The following is a 16,332-nucleotide window of genomic DNA, read 5'->3' as shown; positions in this document are numbered from 1 at the left end:
TTTTGTTTTTTACATCTTTCATTCAAAACACACACACACACACACACACACACACACACACTACACAGTTCCTGCTCTCATGAAGTATTCAATTTTTTAGGGAAGACATACATCACAGTCTGAAGTAGAAGTAGATGCTCTAAACCTTTGGTTTCCAAAGGGGGTAACTTTGTCCCACAGAGGGTATTTGACAATGTCTGGAGACATTTTTTAATTGTTACAACTTGCATCCAGTGGGTGGAAGTCAGGAGGGCTACTTACAAGGCACAGGACAGCTCCCCACAATGGAGGACTATCTAGAGCAGGATATGAATAGTGCCCAGGCTGGGAAGAACTGTGCTATAGGAAGACTACTTGGAACTGCAATAGCATATAGAAAAGGAATCTGACGAAGAGTGAGAACTTGGGAGAGGCTTTCTTGAGAGTGATGGATGACTGAGGTCTGAAAGATGGGAAGAAGGAAACGGAGCTGTGTAAGTGGGTGGCGATGGAGAGAGAAAAGTAATAGTGTTCCAAGTAGAGGAACCACAGGTACCTAGTCCCTGGGGACCACGTCTCCTCGAGTGACCGAAAGGTATGGCTGAAGTACCAAAAGAATGGGAGAGAAGTCAGTGTTAAAGTTGTAAAGATAGTCAACGTCAATCATGCTGGTACTTAAAAGGATGGTTTAGGATTTTGTTCTCTACCCTATAGCAGTGAAAGGCCATCAGAGGGTTTCTGAGGAAAACGACTGATTTTAGAAGAATGTTTAAACTGCATTTAGAAAAGATCTCTCTGGCTGCCAGGTAGAGATGTTGATGGAGTACTTGGATGAATGCAGGAGGACAGTTTCACAATCTGGGGAAGAGATGACGGTATCTTGGACCAGGATGGTGGCAGAAGAGATGGAGAAAAGTGAATCCATTTTAGGCACGACCTGACAGGAATTTGTGATGGGCTGGCTACGGGGGACGAGGGAAAAGAAAGTGTCAAAGATGACGCTGTGATTCTAACATACTCTTTGCCTCTGATGGATGGTGGTGTCAGGAAGGAGTGGGAGAGGTTTAGGTTTGGCAGAGGAAGATCCAGAGTTGGTTTTAAGTGTAGTGATGTATTGAGACATAAGCAGAAATATCGATTAGGCAGTTGGGACTATGGGTCCGGAGTGCAGAGGAAATGCCCGAGGTCCTTTAGGCAGAGGTAACAGGAAAAGAGAGGGTCTAGGGTTCAGCTGAACTCCAGCTGCCTCTGTTGTTTATATGTGATTCTCATCTGCTGTCTCTTTGTGTTCCATCCGTCTCATGCAGTCACGTCTTTCAGCTTATTTCCCGTATTTACCTCACTGGTGAGCCACCACTGTTTGCTTTCTGCATTGTGGGTTCATTTGTTGTTGTGCCTAACTGCTCATTCACTTTCAGGCCAGCATTTCTCTGTTTGCTTATCTGTGTCAAAGAAAAAAAAAAAATCCTAAACCTCCATTCTAGTTTGGGTAGCTTTTACTGTCTCAGCCACTTCACGCTGCTGACAGCCAGAGCAGATGAATCAAGGGCTTCCCTCCATATTTGATTTCTTCTAGAAATCAAACTTCATGTTTGTGCCCTCTCTACATTCTCAGACATTTAAAAATAAATTTTCCTTCAGCTGTTTCGTGGCCTGGGGTAAACAGCTCAGGAATTTCATTTCACCTAGTGAATCTAGAACAGTTCAAATGGCCCCCTCTCCCTCCACAGTGCTCCATTGTCCCTGAAAGTCACTGCCTCCAGGAATACACCTCCCTGTGGTTTTATTTCTCCCTGACCCACGCAAGCCAAGAATGCAGATTAACTATGATTTCCAAAATTCTTTGTGTCTATGTGATTGTTGAAAGCACAAGACTAATAAAGAAAAGTCTCACTTCCGCTTCCCCAGATGAGAAAAATTGTTTTTAGGTTTTACACCGGCCATAGAAGAGGACATGATGAATAATTTTCAAGGTTGTAAGCCAACAGTTTCCAACCCTAGAGGTATGCTAGAAACACCTGTGACAATTTAAAAAATTGTATGTGCATGAAGACCCCATTCCAAGAAGCTTATTCCTAAGATCTGAGAAGGGGTATGTTTATCCAAATTTTAAAAGGCTGCACGGGGGATTCAGAAATCGATTGCCTAATAGATTTAAGTGACCCCCATCCAACCCAAGCACATGAGACTTTATTGGAAATAATAGTCACCCACCCGCGGTAAGCATCTAATAACAGTATCTGAACAGGCCAGCCGGGGCCTAGCAGTCAGGAGGAGAATTGTGCAATGGATTCCAAAGCAGAAAGGGCAAACTCCAAGTCACAGGAGCCAAAAGCAGAAAAACTGGTTATCGTGGCATCGCCGGCCCAGGCTTTGCTAGTGACCAACTGAATCAGGTGTGGAGATGGAAGCAGGTGGCCAGGCCAGAGCAGCAGAACCACAGCTTCAGTGAAGCATTCGTGTGTGCTGAGCTGAGGGGTTAAAGTTGAGGAAGAAGAACAAATTCTAGAGACAAATGAGTGCAGGAGCTCAAAGATAAAAAGGGAGTAAACAGTCAATATGGAAGCTAAGAGCTCCCAAAATAGTTACTACATTTCTCCTGCTCTTGGCCAATAGAGGTCAAGGCCTTTGTTATTTGTTTTAAGCTTCTCTGCTATGATTATTCACTTTGCTTCCTGATCCTTCCTATTTTTCATAAGGAAAATGAGGCCAAATGTTTTAGAAATTAGACTATGAATCTTACTTCTAATCTATTTTAAATTTGGGTCCTAGAGCTAAAAATTGCCTGCATTACTGAAATGTCAAAAATGATCCTATCTGAGTGTTTTATTCTGAAACAGAAAATAACATATACCCTTTTGGGCCCTCAGCAGTATTATAAAGCAGTATTATACTTAAATTCAGTAATTTTTATGGAGAAATAATAAAGTAAACTGGGAAGTCATTAGAATGGGCAAACAAGCTTTAGAGACATTTTAATTTCTCAAAAGTTCTACACGTTTCTGGGATCTGTAATAAATAAGAAACTTTGCTAATTAGCATTATAAAGATAATTTAAGCCTCAAAGACTTTGCAAAGCAAAAGAAGGAAGAGAAAAGCGATCAATGAGAATCCTACTTCTCTTGAACTTCTACTTTTTCTCATGTCAACTCGGCTTTCTTCCAAATGAAATGAATGTCTCCCTGTCAGATGTATTTCTTAGGCGCTGTTGGTAGGGTGCAATTATGGATAATTAAAAGGGAAAATGGAAACCCATGCTTTTCTTCTGCAAACATCAACTAGCAAGTCAGTCAATGAAGGTGTAGATTGAGAGGCCCTGTCTTCTATCTTACTGGCTATTGCAAAGGAACCCCGCTCAAGGCGCAGTCAAGAGTGTCTTTTCTTAAGACAGCCTAACCCCACCCCTCAAGGTTACACAGAGTTGGGCCCAGCCTGAAGATGGTGGCTGAGGCTGACATGCTCAGGGAGCATTCAGTCCATTTCCCTTCCCCGATCTGTGTGGAAAGCCAAGAGGGGAAATCTGGAGGAAGAGTTCAGATCCAATATTGCAGTGAAGCCCAAAAGAAATTCATCATTTTGAAATATTGCAGACAGGAAAACCTACCAAGAACAGGTTCACCTTCTGCCCCTAGAAAGCCAGGTGACATATGTATAGGTGTATGAAGAAGAACATGACTTTTATAGACATGGAAGAGTCTTGGCTCCATGATAGCTCATCCCTAACCATCTCCAACAGAAAGAAAAAATGTCTAATTCCCTGCCATGGTTTCCTGTCCTGTCCCTGAGAGCCCTGTGAGTCTACCTGGGTGAACAGGGAAAGCCAAATGGAAGGAAGTACTGTAGGCATATGTACAAGGAAGGTGGGACAAATGAGCCCTGAGGCCCCTCAAAGGATGGCTCCTGACCTCTGGTTTGAGGAGCGCTGATCCAGGCAGGCATGGGAGACATGCACTGCCCTCCAGCTGAGCAAGACCTACCTTCCAAGGTACTGACAAAGCTAAACTGAATACCAATTAGTAGTGGGCCAAGTGCTCATGGCCCAAATGAAATTTTGTTTCAGTAAAGCAAAATTTTAAATAAAATTGAACATTATGATCCAAGGCAGCCAAGCCATGCTTCTCCAGGCTCCCAGAACTTAGAACCAGGCAATGGACTTGGGTTCTAAGCAGCTATGTTTGAAATGCAGATTGAGGCCTGATTGCCCTGTCTCCTTGCTCAACCCTGCCTGGGAAGACTGTTTTGAAGTTTTAAGTTTGGGATCTGAAGGACCTGTATGTCACCAAGAGAACAACAGGTCAAGAAACTGGCAGATGCTCCAAATTAGAATCACCTTTGTAGCTGACAGAACAGAAGTGACTGCATAGTGGAATTAAAGGATGCCAGGGTAACCTTTCAGTCTAAATGTATCCAGGCATCCTGACCTGCATGTGAAATTCCAGCACTGTCCATTCACCCATTTGGGTCTTGGCTTTTTAGTGTTTAAAAGTTCCTTATGAATCCTAATGTATAGCACAGGGAACATATTCAATATATTATAATAACCTGTAATGAAAAAGAATATATATATGTGTGTAACTGAATTACCAAGCTATACGGCAGAAACTGATACAACACTGTGAATCAACTACCCTTCAATAAAAGAAAAAAGTGTTCCTTATGAAAGGACAAACAGCCCTGGAGTATGCAGCACCAGTGAGCAAGGTGCTGAGAGATGGTGACATGGAGATGGCAACTGGACCAGGCAGGTGCTATATTTTAAGTGACAGCCAACTTCTTCAGTAAAGGGCCAGAAAGTGAATATTTCAGCCTTCCCAAACCGTACCATCTCCATCAGAGCTACTCAGTTCTGCCACCATAGTGTGAAATCAGCCAGAGACAACATGTAGATACGTGAGTGTGGCTGTATTCCAATAAAACTTTGTTTATGGAGATTGAAATGTGAATTCAACTTAACTTCCATGTGACATGAAATAATTTTCTTCTTCTGATTTTTTTCCATAACATTCAGCAGGTCATAGTTTGCTGATCCCCACTGCATTAAGAAATAAAACTCACAAAATAAATCTTCCTGACTTCATTTTTAACTGGGATAGGCCTGACTATAACTAGATACTGAGCTCCTAAGAGAAAGATGGCCCCAGACACCACACAAATATAATGCTCCCACTAACGTCTCATAAAACACACTCTTTTCATTGAATTTGGAAGATGTTGTTCACTTAATTGTGAGTAAAGAGTGGTTTGCATTATGACCTCAGGAGAATCTTTAGGCATTTTTTCTCCATTTGTAACTGAAGATGCTAATTCCTGTTATTTCTCTCCCTCCTGGGGATTTCTCTAAAATTAATGAATGGTCACAAATATTAGTGCTGTAAATGTACTAAAAAACTTGGAGAGTGAGAATTTTGCAACTCTACTTTAGAAAAAACAAATGAACATAAAGCAAGATGCCACTTGCTAAATATGTGTAGTTCCTTGAATGGTAACCATGCAGTTAACATAACAACTACGCCAATGCCTTGTAGCTTGTCAGCTTTCTTCCTTTCAGAGAACTTCAGAGAAACATCTGTGCTTTCCACTTTGATCTGGGCTCTCAGCAGTCCTTTAATGTGCACTTGGACTTGTCCTTCCCTTCCCCTGTGATGGCTATGCCAAACTTGCCACAGTCCTCTCAACTCTCTACCCTACTCTACTCGAGAATACTCAGTAAATGACTTTATTCCAAATCTCAAACAGAATATTTAAGCTAAAATTTTTCAGCTGCATTGCCTGAACCCCAAATTACTGACATCTTCCTCATCAGCATCACCATTTCTCTAGCCTTAGATGCAATTGAGACCTTCTGCTCAAATGAGTATCTCCACCACCGGTACTCAGGATCCTATTCCCTTCTGTTCTCACGGGACCATGTTCCACGATTCCCTGTATTTTCCACCTGCTCTTCTCTCCTTTCTCTAGTAGTTTATAAATATGTTCCCATTTTCCAAGACAAAACTCCCTTAACCCTGAGTCTCCCCTTTGGCCATTTAGTCATAGCCTCTTTCTATCTTACCTGAGAACCAAGCTTCTTGAAAGAATGCTGTATATTTATTTTCTCTACTTTTCTATTACCAACCCATCTCTGAGTCCACCATAATCTGACTTCTCCGAAACTGCTCGGGTAAAAATTTTCAGAAACTTCATAATCATAAAATCCACAGAGTTATTTTCATCTGGGATTTATTGCAAATGGTGTTAGTGACCTAATACTGTATTTTTCTATATAACTAGACAATTGTTCTTATACTAACTATTAAATGCAATCTCAGTCAAAATCTCAATAGGATTTTGCATTGAGTTTGACAAGCTTTCCCTCGATGTTAAATATGGAAGAGCTGAGACTAAAAATATCCAAAAGATTTTAAAGATTAAGACTACGAGCTACCAAACACTTAAGTCCCAGTAAAAGTATAAGAATTAAAATAGTGTGACATGGGTATAGCAATGAACTATTCTAGGCTTCGTTTTCCTTCATTGCTCTGTATTATCTGCTACCATCTTTTGAGTCCCTCTCTGCTTCTATAAAACTTCTCTACTGGGAATGGCTCAGATCTCTCACTCCTCTGTCCACTTTCCTCCTTCTGTTTCTTGTATCTATTCCCAAGATGTTGTTTCCAATGTCTTCTTTTCTTACCGTAAACACTCCCCTAGAAAAATCAGAATTCGTCTTGGCTTTAGCTCTCACTGTCTAACCAACACTATTTCTCTGTTCCCTTCCCAAATAAAATTCTTAGAAGTTGTGGATATACACGCTTTCTCTGCCTCCTCCATCATCACTTAAAGGCGCACTGCGGAGGTTGTCAGTGACCTCCGTGTTGCCAAATCCACCGCATACTTCCCCTCCTCATTGTTAGTCTATCACTTTGCAGTTTTCCCCATGGCTGGCCACTCTCCTTTTAAATACCATCCATCCTCTTTTGGATTCTGTAATATGACTGTGATTTGGCATCTCCCTATTTCCTTTGGCTACTCTTCAAGTATTCAAAAAGGGTTCTTGCATTTTTACTTTTCCTCAAAGTGCTGAAGAGGTTCAATCCTGAGCATTCTCTTCTTTTTCTTCTTTGTACATTTCCTAAGTGGGTAATCTCATTTTCACAGCTTTAAGTTTCTGTGTCTCACTGTTTATAACTCTTAGTTTATAGACGGAGACTAAACTCCTGCAGTCAGCTGCCAGCTCACACATCTAACTGCCCATCTGACATCTCCACGTTGACTTCTCACAGGTGGGTTAACCACCAGGGCTGCCAGATAAATAATGCGTATAAACACAAAATAATGTTTTAGTATCAGCATGCAATACTTGTCACAGACTTCATCTCAAATTCAAATTTACTTGGGCATCCTGTTTTTTATGTGTTAAACTGGCAACCATCGTTGAACTCATGTCCAAAGTGGAACTCCTGATTTTCCTTTCCTCTGCCCTTCAACCCACTCTCTCTCCAGTGTTTCAAACTACATTTTCTTAATTTTAGTAGGTGGCACCCACTTTTCACCCAGTTCCTCAAGCTACAACCCTGAAGGGATCAAATCTGATTTTTCTTTTTTCTTCACCTCTAACAACAAATTCATCAGCACGTCCTGTCAGTTCCACCTCCTCATGTTTCCCAAATTCAGCCACTCTCCATGCCTCTGCCACCACTGTCCCTCCCCTAGACTAATTCAGCAGACCTCTTACCATTTCCCTCACTTTTACATTGTCCCTTACTAAGCTATTCTCTGCAGAGCAGCTAGAGAAATTAGTTTCATACCTACATGAGATCATTTATCCCTCTGCTTCAAATACTTCTATGGCTTCTGTCTGCACTTCAAATAAAAGAAAACTTTTCACTCTGGCTGCTAGAACTCCAAAGGACTGGCTCTCTCTGAACTCAGCTCGCACCACTTTGCTACCATTCGCCATCCATGCTGGTCCTGAAGTTCCCAGACACTCCATGACTTCTCACACTTCGGCACCTCTTCCTGGAATACTCTTCTGTCCCTGTTCCCCACCTCCTGGTTATCCTTGACACCTCAGATGAAACGACACTACCTCAGAGAAGTCCTCCTAAACAGCTCATCTGGTAGAGTCTCCCCATCCCATTATTCTCTCTGGTCTATTATCCTTCCTCATGTTACTGTTACTTTCCTTCATGGCACTTAACACACTGGAATTTATTACTTTACTTACTCACTTATCTTTACGCCGCCAAGATTATGAACTCTGATCAGAGAGTCACAGATGATACCTGTTTTGTTCACTATCCATAAACAATGCCTGGGAACTTAGTACAGCCTCAAAAAATACTGAATGAATGAATGCATGCCTTACAAATTTACTTCTCTGGTGCCAGACCCATATGTCTAACAACTTCTGCCAGCTCAACAATTTATCTCAAGTGCCCATAGGATAAAGTCCAAAATGCTTAGCTGGGCTTTTCAGGATTCATACTGAAATATTTCAGTTTCCCTGAATGTGTCACCGGCTCTCTGACATCTTCATGTTTATGTCTGTCTCTCTGCCTCGCCTGTCCCTCTGACCTCCTGACAGTCTGACCAGTGAAATTTCATCTTTCAAGATTCTTCTCACACGTCACTTCTTCTTTGAAGTCTTCCCATAGCACTGTTAACCACTCATATTTTATGCTATCATATTCTGTACAAATCCCTATTCATAGCCAGCATTTATTGTATACTTTCCACAGGCCATTGATTGTAATAAATTTATTAGCATTCCACATATTTTAATCTTTACTACAACCCTGTAAGCTTTTTTGTTATGAGTTTCATTATTATTAGAGTTATTATTATTATTATATCCATATGACAGAAAAGGAAACTGAGACAAAGAGAGGCTGGTAACTTAACTTAAGGTTTAAGAGCTCTTTTGTATGAGGCCAGGAGAGGCACCCACATAAACGGACTTCAGAGTCTGTGACCTTAATCACTATTCCTACTGCCTTGCCAAGCAGTCAACATACTGCAGAACACGTTTCTATCTACTTTCTATTTCCTTATATTCATTTCCCCATTAGATTGGGAGTCTCTCGTGGGCAAGCCAGTATCAAAATCACCACTGTGAATCTAGCTAAATGTTCATGAATAAATAGTTAATAGAGGCATTAATTTCTAATTGTGCAAAGTACTTTGCTTACATGATATTTGAATGGGGTTTAAAAATGAAGATATAAGGAGTTTAGAAAAGACAGATTGGTCTTTTGTAATATTTTTCAACTAGCAAGCAATTCAGTATACTAGTACAGTAATTTTTAGCATACTTTAATATGTAACTGGCTTTACCCTTCACATAAGCATAAATAAATGTCAGTGCCTCAGAAGAGGAACGGAGCTTAGGTGATCGGTAAGCATTTTATGGCTTTGAAGGCATCACAATCGCTCTCATTGTTCATAATTCATAATGAGCACTGCTGCCCAGATGGAGCAGGAACTTATTTAAATGATGTTTCTTAAGAAGCACAGAAAGAAGGAAATCTCTCCAGCTGTAATGTTTTTCTCCACCTTCCTGCTTCTCCCCATATTTACTTTACACTACCCTGACGTTCATACATCCCCCCCCCCAACCATTGCACGTTGAGATGCTCCTTGGGATAAGTCATTTAGGGATGCCATTAAAATGCAAAACTGTGTAGTAGCACAAATGAACAGAGACAAGGAAAGGATAACGCATTTAAATGGTACCATGCATGTATTCAGTTAACTAGTAGGCAGCTAACAAGAATGAAGCACAGGACATGTAAAGTTTTGATGAGGTATAACGGTATGAAAAGAAAAGAAGAAAGTATGCTGGCCTAGAACCTGGATTACTGCAATGGGGCCAGGGTTGGCGAGGTCCACTTTTTAGAATTTAAGATAAAATTGCATTGTAACCATATGACAGAGAGCACAGCACAGTGGTTAACAGCGATAATGAGTTACTAAAGCAAACAGACCCGAACCGTTAATCCTACATCCCCCAGGTAACAATGGATGCGTTTCTTAAACTCTCTATGCTTTGGTTTATTCAAAAATAAAATGACGATAATAGTAACTTACATGGTGGCCATAAGACTTTAACTCCTGAGTCACAGCCAATCATTTTTTTACTATTTAATTTTGATCACAGCACTTACTAGCCACCTGATACATTACCATTTTTTTTTTTTTTTACTACCTATCTCTACCAGCCCCACAGTGGAATATCAACTTCTTCAGGGCACAGACCTCCTTTGTCCTGTTCAACACTGCGTTCCCAGCATGAGTGATACTTCCAAGCACTTGGTAGATGCTCAGCAGATGGATGATGAATGGAAAGAAGGAATGGAAGGCAGAGAGGGATGGAATGAGAAGAAAAGGTGAAAGGGAAAGATTAAAAAACAGAGTGCTAGAACTTCAGTAAATGTGGGAAATATTCTGGTGAAGGTTAATTAGATAACTATATTAAAACCATTTTCTCCCATCATTTAGTATGCTACAAGATCACTTTTATGGGCTATGTATTTAAATGCACGGATGACTTAACCCAATTTGGAATATTTAATTGTTCCTAGTTTGTTTGTACCATAAATAGTGCTATGATAAACATACACACACACATAATGAATATATTTCTAAGTCCTTGTGCACGTCTATGACTTCCTTAGTACAGACATCTAGAATTGAAACTACTTTGCACTCTTAAGTTTATTGCACATAATGCCAAACCTCATCCAAAAGTTTCTACCAATTTATACAACCATCAGCAATGTATGGGAGAACCTAATTCCCAAAATCTTCACCAACACAGAGAATTATTATTGTTATGAAAGTATATGTCATTGTTTTAATTTGCATTTTGTAATTACTCACAGGTATAGAAAATGTATTTTTATGTCGTTGTTTTATAAATTGCTGGTGAATATTATTTGCTTATTTTTCTATTGGATATTTTTCTATTATTGATTCATAAGAGAATTTTGTCTGTTTTTAGAGTAAGAATGTTAGTTCTTTACCATTATATCACATCAAAACACATTTTTCCAACTTGCCTTATAATTTTGCTTTGTTTAAATGTTAGCCTTAGTCCTAAAGCTCACCTTTTACAATTTAAAAGCTTATTGACCAGAAAACTAGACATTCTTTGTTGCTAGTAGAAGCAGCTTTAAGGAAAGGTGATCTACAAATGAGTTAAATTAACTTCCACAGTAACAAGAGGAAGAAAAGATCTGAAAATCTAAACTTGAGCTGGGAGGCAAAGCTCTACTCAGAGCTCATAACATATTTTCTTGTTAACAAAATACATTGGGGGATGTATGTTGTACGCTGGGATAAAGGCCATAATTTTTTAAGATCAGATTTCTTCTGGCACTTTTATCAATATATACCACACGTATTTGTTAGAAGAAAAGTAAAAATGAATAAGAGTTGAAAGCATTACAGTTTATTTGAAATACACTTGCCTGTAAATATTTAGGGGAAAGCACCTGTCAAAATACACTTCAGACTGTGTCAAGTTCAAACTACTTGAGAACTGGCTAGTAAATTATGCAACGGAATAACTCCTAGTAAATCCATTATATCTTGGATAGATAGAGCAGTTCATCGCCTGTGGAAATGCTGAATTTTGATATAACTTTTTAGGAAGTAGGCTATCCGTAAACCAAACAGTTTCATGGCCACACTTATCACAGACACCCTCCAACATCCTGCATAAGTAGCTTTTCTTTCTTCATTTGTCCCCGAGCCTGAAATTCCCAGCCAAGGAGTGGCAAATATGTGGTACATATGTCATTAGTCTTCCTGTTAATTGGACGTACGGCTACTGAGTTAGCCAATACCAATCACTTTTCAGAAGAAATGCTTGCTGCCTTGGGACCCTTTTTAACACAGTGCTCTGATAAACATCTTGTTCATGAAATAAATGTATAAAATAATCCAACATAATTTACGAAGCCAATCCAAAAGTTTCTAAGTTGTCAGTTATGTAATTGAAATATACCCCAACCCATTTATCTTGTAGTAAGAAAGGCACAGACCAATGTAACAGAATACAGAGCCCAGAACTAAACCCTCATGTATACTGTCAGATGATCTCTGATAAGGGTGACAAGACCACACAGTGGAAAGACATATTCTCTTCAACAAATAGTGCTGGGAAAACTAGGTATCCACATGCAAAAGAACGAACTTGGGCCCAAATTAACTCAAAACAGATCAAAGTCTAATGTAAGGCCTAAAACTATAAAACTCCTAGAAGAAAACATAACAGGAAAGCTTCAGGACATTGGCTTTGGGAATGATTTCTCGGATATGATAACAAAAGTACAGCCAACAAAAGAAAACGTAGGTAAACTGGACTTTTTCAAAATTAAAAACTTTGGGGCATCAAAGGACACTGTCAAAAGAGTGAAAAAAACCCATAGGATGGGAAAAAATGGGATAAGTGACTCATACTCAGAATATATAAAGAACTCCTATGGCTCAGCAATGAACAAACAACCAACTCAAAAGTGAGCAAAAGACTTGAATAGACATTTCTGCAAAGAAGATTATCAATAAGTACATGAAAAGATGCTCAACTGCCACCAATCTTTAGGAAAATGCAAATCAAGACCACAATGTAACACCACTTCACATTCATTAGGATGACTATGATAAAAAACAAAAGCAGAAAATCACAAGTGTTGGTGAGGATGTGAAGGAATTGGAACCCTCATGAATTTGTTGGTGAAAATATCAAATGGTTTGGCTTCTGTGGAAAACAGTTGGGTTGTTCCTCAAAAAGTTAAACACAGAATGACTGTGTGATTCAGCAATTATACTCCTAGGTTATATCCAAATAACTGAAATTGGGATCTCAACCAAATGCTCATACACCAATGTTCACAATAGCATTGTTTACAATAATCGAAAGGTGGAAACAAACCTAAAGTCCTTCAATAAACAAAATGAGGTAACCACGCACAATGGAATATTATCCATCAATTAAAAGAAATAAAGTTATGACGCATGCTACACAATAGATAAACCTTTAAAACACTATGCTAGGTGAAATAAACCAAACACAAAAGAACAAATGGTGGGACCGAATCGGCAGTGGCTCGGTAGGCGCCTCCCTCTGGCAGCCCGCCAGGCTCCAGCCCGGCCGCGGGCATCGGAGGCTCGGCGGCCAAGAGTGTGCGGCTGTTCCGCTCGAGTGAGGCCTACGTGGAGGCCATGAAGGAGGACCTGGCCAAGTGGCTCAACGCCTTGTACGGCCTGGGTCTGCCCAATGGTGGCGACGGCTTCCTGACGGGGCTGGCCACAGGCACCACCCTGTGCCAGCATGCCAACGCTGTCACCGAGGCCGCCCGCGATGGCCGCTGCCCGCCCGCCCCTCGGTGTGGCCTTCCAGGCACACAGCGTGGTTCCCGGCTCCTTCATGGCCCGAGACAACGTGGCCACCTTCATCGGCTGGTGCCGAGCGGAGCTGGGTGTGCCCGAAGTGCTCATGTTCGAGACGGAGGACCCAGTGATAGGAACGAGAAAAGCGTGGTGCTGCGTCTGCTGGAGGCGGCGCGGCGTGGAGCCCGCCTCGGCCTGCTGGCCCCTCGGCTCGTGCAGTTCAAGCAGGAGACTCCGCGGGAGCTCCGCGCCGCGCCCCCGGCCCCTAACCCCCCAACTACTGGGGAGGACACCGCAGAGACCTCCGCCACCCCTGGGGCTCCTGCACGGGGCCCCGCATGACACCCAGCGACCTGAGCAACTTCGACGAGTTGGCGAGGGAGCTCATGGGCCGCTGCACCTGCCCAGACCAGTTTCCCACGATCAAAGCCTCGGAGGGAAGTACCGCGTGGGGGGCTCCAGCCTGCTCATCTTTGTGCGGGTGCTGAGGAGCCACGTGATAGTGCGTGTGGGCGGCGGCTGGGACACGCTGGAGCACTACCTGGACAAGCATGACTCCTGCCGCTGCTCCTCCACGGCCCACCGCCCGCCCCAGCTGAAGGCCGGCACCTTCTCCCCGCAGCGGGTGTCGCCTACCCCCAGTCCCCGAGCTGGTAGCCCAGCTCCAGCGGCTGAGCACCGGGGCTCCCGCCCCGAGGTGACACCTATTAGCTTACGCAGCTCAAAGGAGGGGCCCGAGACCCCACTCAGGACCCGGGACCAGCTGCCCGCCCTCCCCAATCCCCGCTCCAGCCGCTACTCCGGGGACAGCGATTCTACAGCCTCATCAGCCCAGAGTGGCGGCCTCCTTTGCCCCCGCAGTGAAGACTCAGGCACTGGCCCCCAGCGGGAGCGGCCCAGTGAGCGGGTGACCACAGGCACCCCTGCTTCGATGAGACGGCCACCTTCCCCGCACAGCCAATCCCGAGGCCGGCTGGATCGGGGGCGGCCTCATGGGGCCCCAGGAGGCAGGGGAGGCCAGCTGTTGGCCCCCGGCCCTGCCTGGCGGGCCCGGAGCCACAGCCCCGAGGAGCAGGCTGTGCTGCTGGTGCGTTGGGACCGAGACGGGCAGCGCTCGTGGGTGCCACAGGGCAGGGGCAGTGGGGGCTCGGGCAGGAGCAGCCCCCAGACTCCCTGTGCCCACAGCCCTGCAGCCCTCCGGCCTCCCCGGGCCCCCAGCCCCAGTCCAGAGTTGAGCACCACCCCAGCCAGTGTCTTCCACACCCCGCTGCAGCTTGACCCAAAGCAGGAGCAGCCACTCTTCCGGCGCCTGGAAGAGGAGTTCCTGGCCAACGCCCGAGCCCTTGACGCTGCTGCTGGCGGGACCCCCACTGGACCAGCCCCTGACCCGGTTCGGGCCCCAGACCCTCAAGCTCCTGACTCAGCCTACTGTTCTTCCAGCGTCTCCTCTTCGTCCCTCAGCATCCTGGGTAGCAAGTGTGGCCAACTGGGGTACTCTGGCAGGATGGCCAACGGGCTGCCCAGGCCCTGAGGCCCAGCCCTGTCCAGTTCTTCTGATGAAGGCAGCCCCTGCCCTGGTGCAGGGGGCCCACCAGATGCACCTGGTGGACCCCTGGCCGGCCCAGAGGCCCCAAGGACCTGGGCACGAGGCCGGACGGACACACAGCCAGACCAAAAACCCTCACACATGCCCACACCGAGGGGCCCCCACCGCCCATCTGAACTCACGGAGTCTGGGTCCTGGCATGCCCTGCACTCAGTCAACTTAAGGTAGAGCCAGATTTCTGGATATGAGGGACCAGCCCAGCTGACCCCAGCCCTCCATTCCTTCTCCTTTTCCTTTGTGGCCTGAACCCCTCTGCATCAGGGAGCCCACTCCCCTGCCTCTTGGGGACCAGACCTCATGGGACCAGACCCCGTGGGACCACAAGGCATAATGGGACCTCTGTTGTACATTCCGGTTGGGGGATGAGCATTGATATTTAATTACTAATATTATTGAATAACTTAGAGGAGGCTGGGCCAGTCCAGTGAGGACCTCTCTTGAGGTCCTGTGGCCCTGCAGAGCCTGACAGTAAAGTTTTGTTTCAGCAAAAAAAAAAAAAAAAAAAAAAAAAAAAGGTGTGTAATTCCACTAATTTGAGGTACTCTGAAAAGACAAATTTGTAGAGACAGAAAGTAGAATAAAGGTTACCAGGGCTTAGGGGACTAGGGAGCTATTTAATGGTTACAGAGTTTGGTTTGGGATGATGAAAAAGTTCTGCAAATGAACAGTGGTCATGGTTGCACAATGATGGGAAGGTACTTAATGCCACTTAATTACACGCTAAAGATGGTAAAAACGGTAAATTTTGTGTTATGCATATTTTATACAATAAAAAAGTAATATACCTCCCCCTTTTGACCAAAATAGGCATTAGACATCATAATTAGCCTAGTAGAATTTCATTTTAAAAAACAGCTACACTCTACATTAAAACACCTGATTTTCCAAACCAAAAATGGGCAGTTATAAAATCACTTGTCAATTAATTTCTATTTTAAAAAAAGAACTATTACAGGACTGAGAGGGAAAATACAAACTTCAGTTTGTTCACTTTAAAAAATGATTATCACTATTTTTTCCAAACCACTAAGCTCAAACAGAACATGTTAAAATTTTCTAAGAACAAATCAAGCAAAAGATTATTTTCAGAAGTGGAATAAACTGCTGTTTTTTCCAGTATATTGTCTCTCTGAAATTTTCACTCCAAAGTAAATTGTACCAACAGTTGATATTATTAAGGTGTAAGAAACCATTCTCTCTCTTCAGAATAGCTAATAGAAAAAGATGTGACTTGTCATAATGTTTGGTAAAAACACAGAAATAATTTTCCAAATATTTTAATATTCAGAATCTTTAAAATACCGTTTTAAAAATTGCTGCTGTTTTAGAAGAACTTTCTGGGCTCAAAACCACTCATAGTTTAATGACAGATT

The 16,332-nt window shown here is 43.1% G+C and overlaps 1 protein-coding gene and 1 pseudogene across 1 annotated transcript in view; one reads left to right on the top strand and one right to left on the bottom strand.

Annotated features, from left to right (window-relative positions):
- Positions 1–16,332, bottom strand: part of GPR158 (G protein-coupled receptor 158) — a 304,191-nt gene that overhangs the window by 122,020 nt on the left and 165,839 nt on the right. The window lies entirely within an intron of this gene.
- Positions 10,249–15,896, top strand: LOC141575969 (GAS2-like protein 1 pseudogene; annotated as a pseudogene).

Source organism: Camelus bactrianus, chromosome 35 (genome assembly GCF_048773025.1).
Source record: "Camelus bactrianus isolate YW-2024 breed Bactrian camel chromosome 35, ASM4877302v1, whole genome shotgun sequence".
Taxonomy (NCBI): domain Eukaryota; kingdom Metazoa; phylum Chordata; class Mammalia; order Artiodactyla; family Camelidae; genus Camelus; species Camelus bactrianus.
Note: the sequence above shows the minus strand (reverse complement) of the source record. Positions and strands in the feature narration are given on the sequence as shown.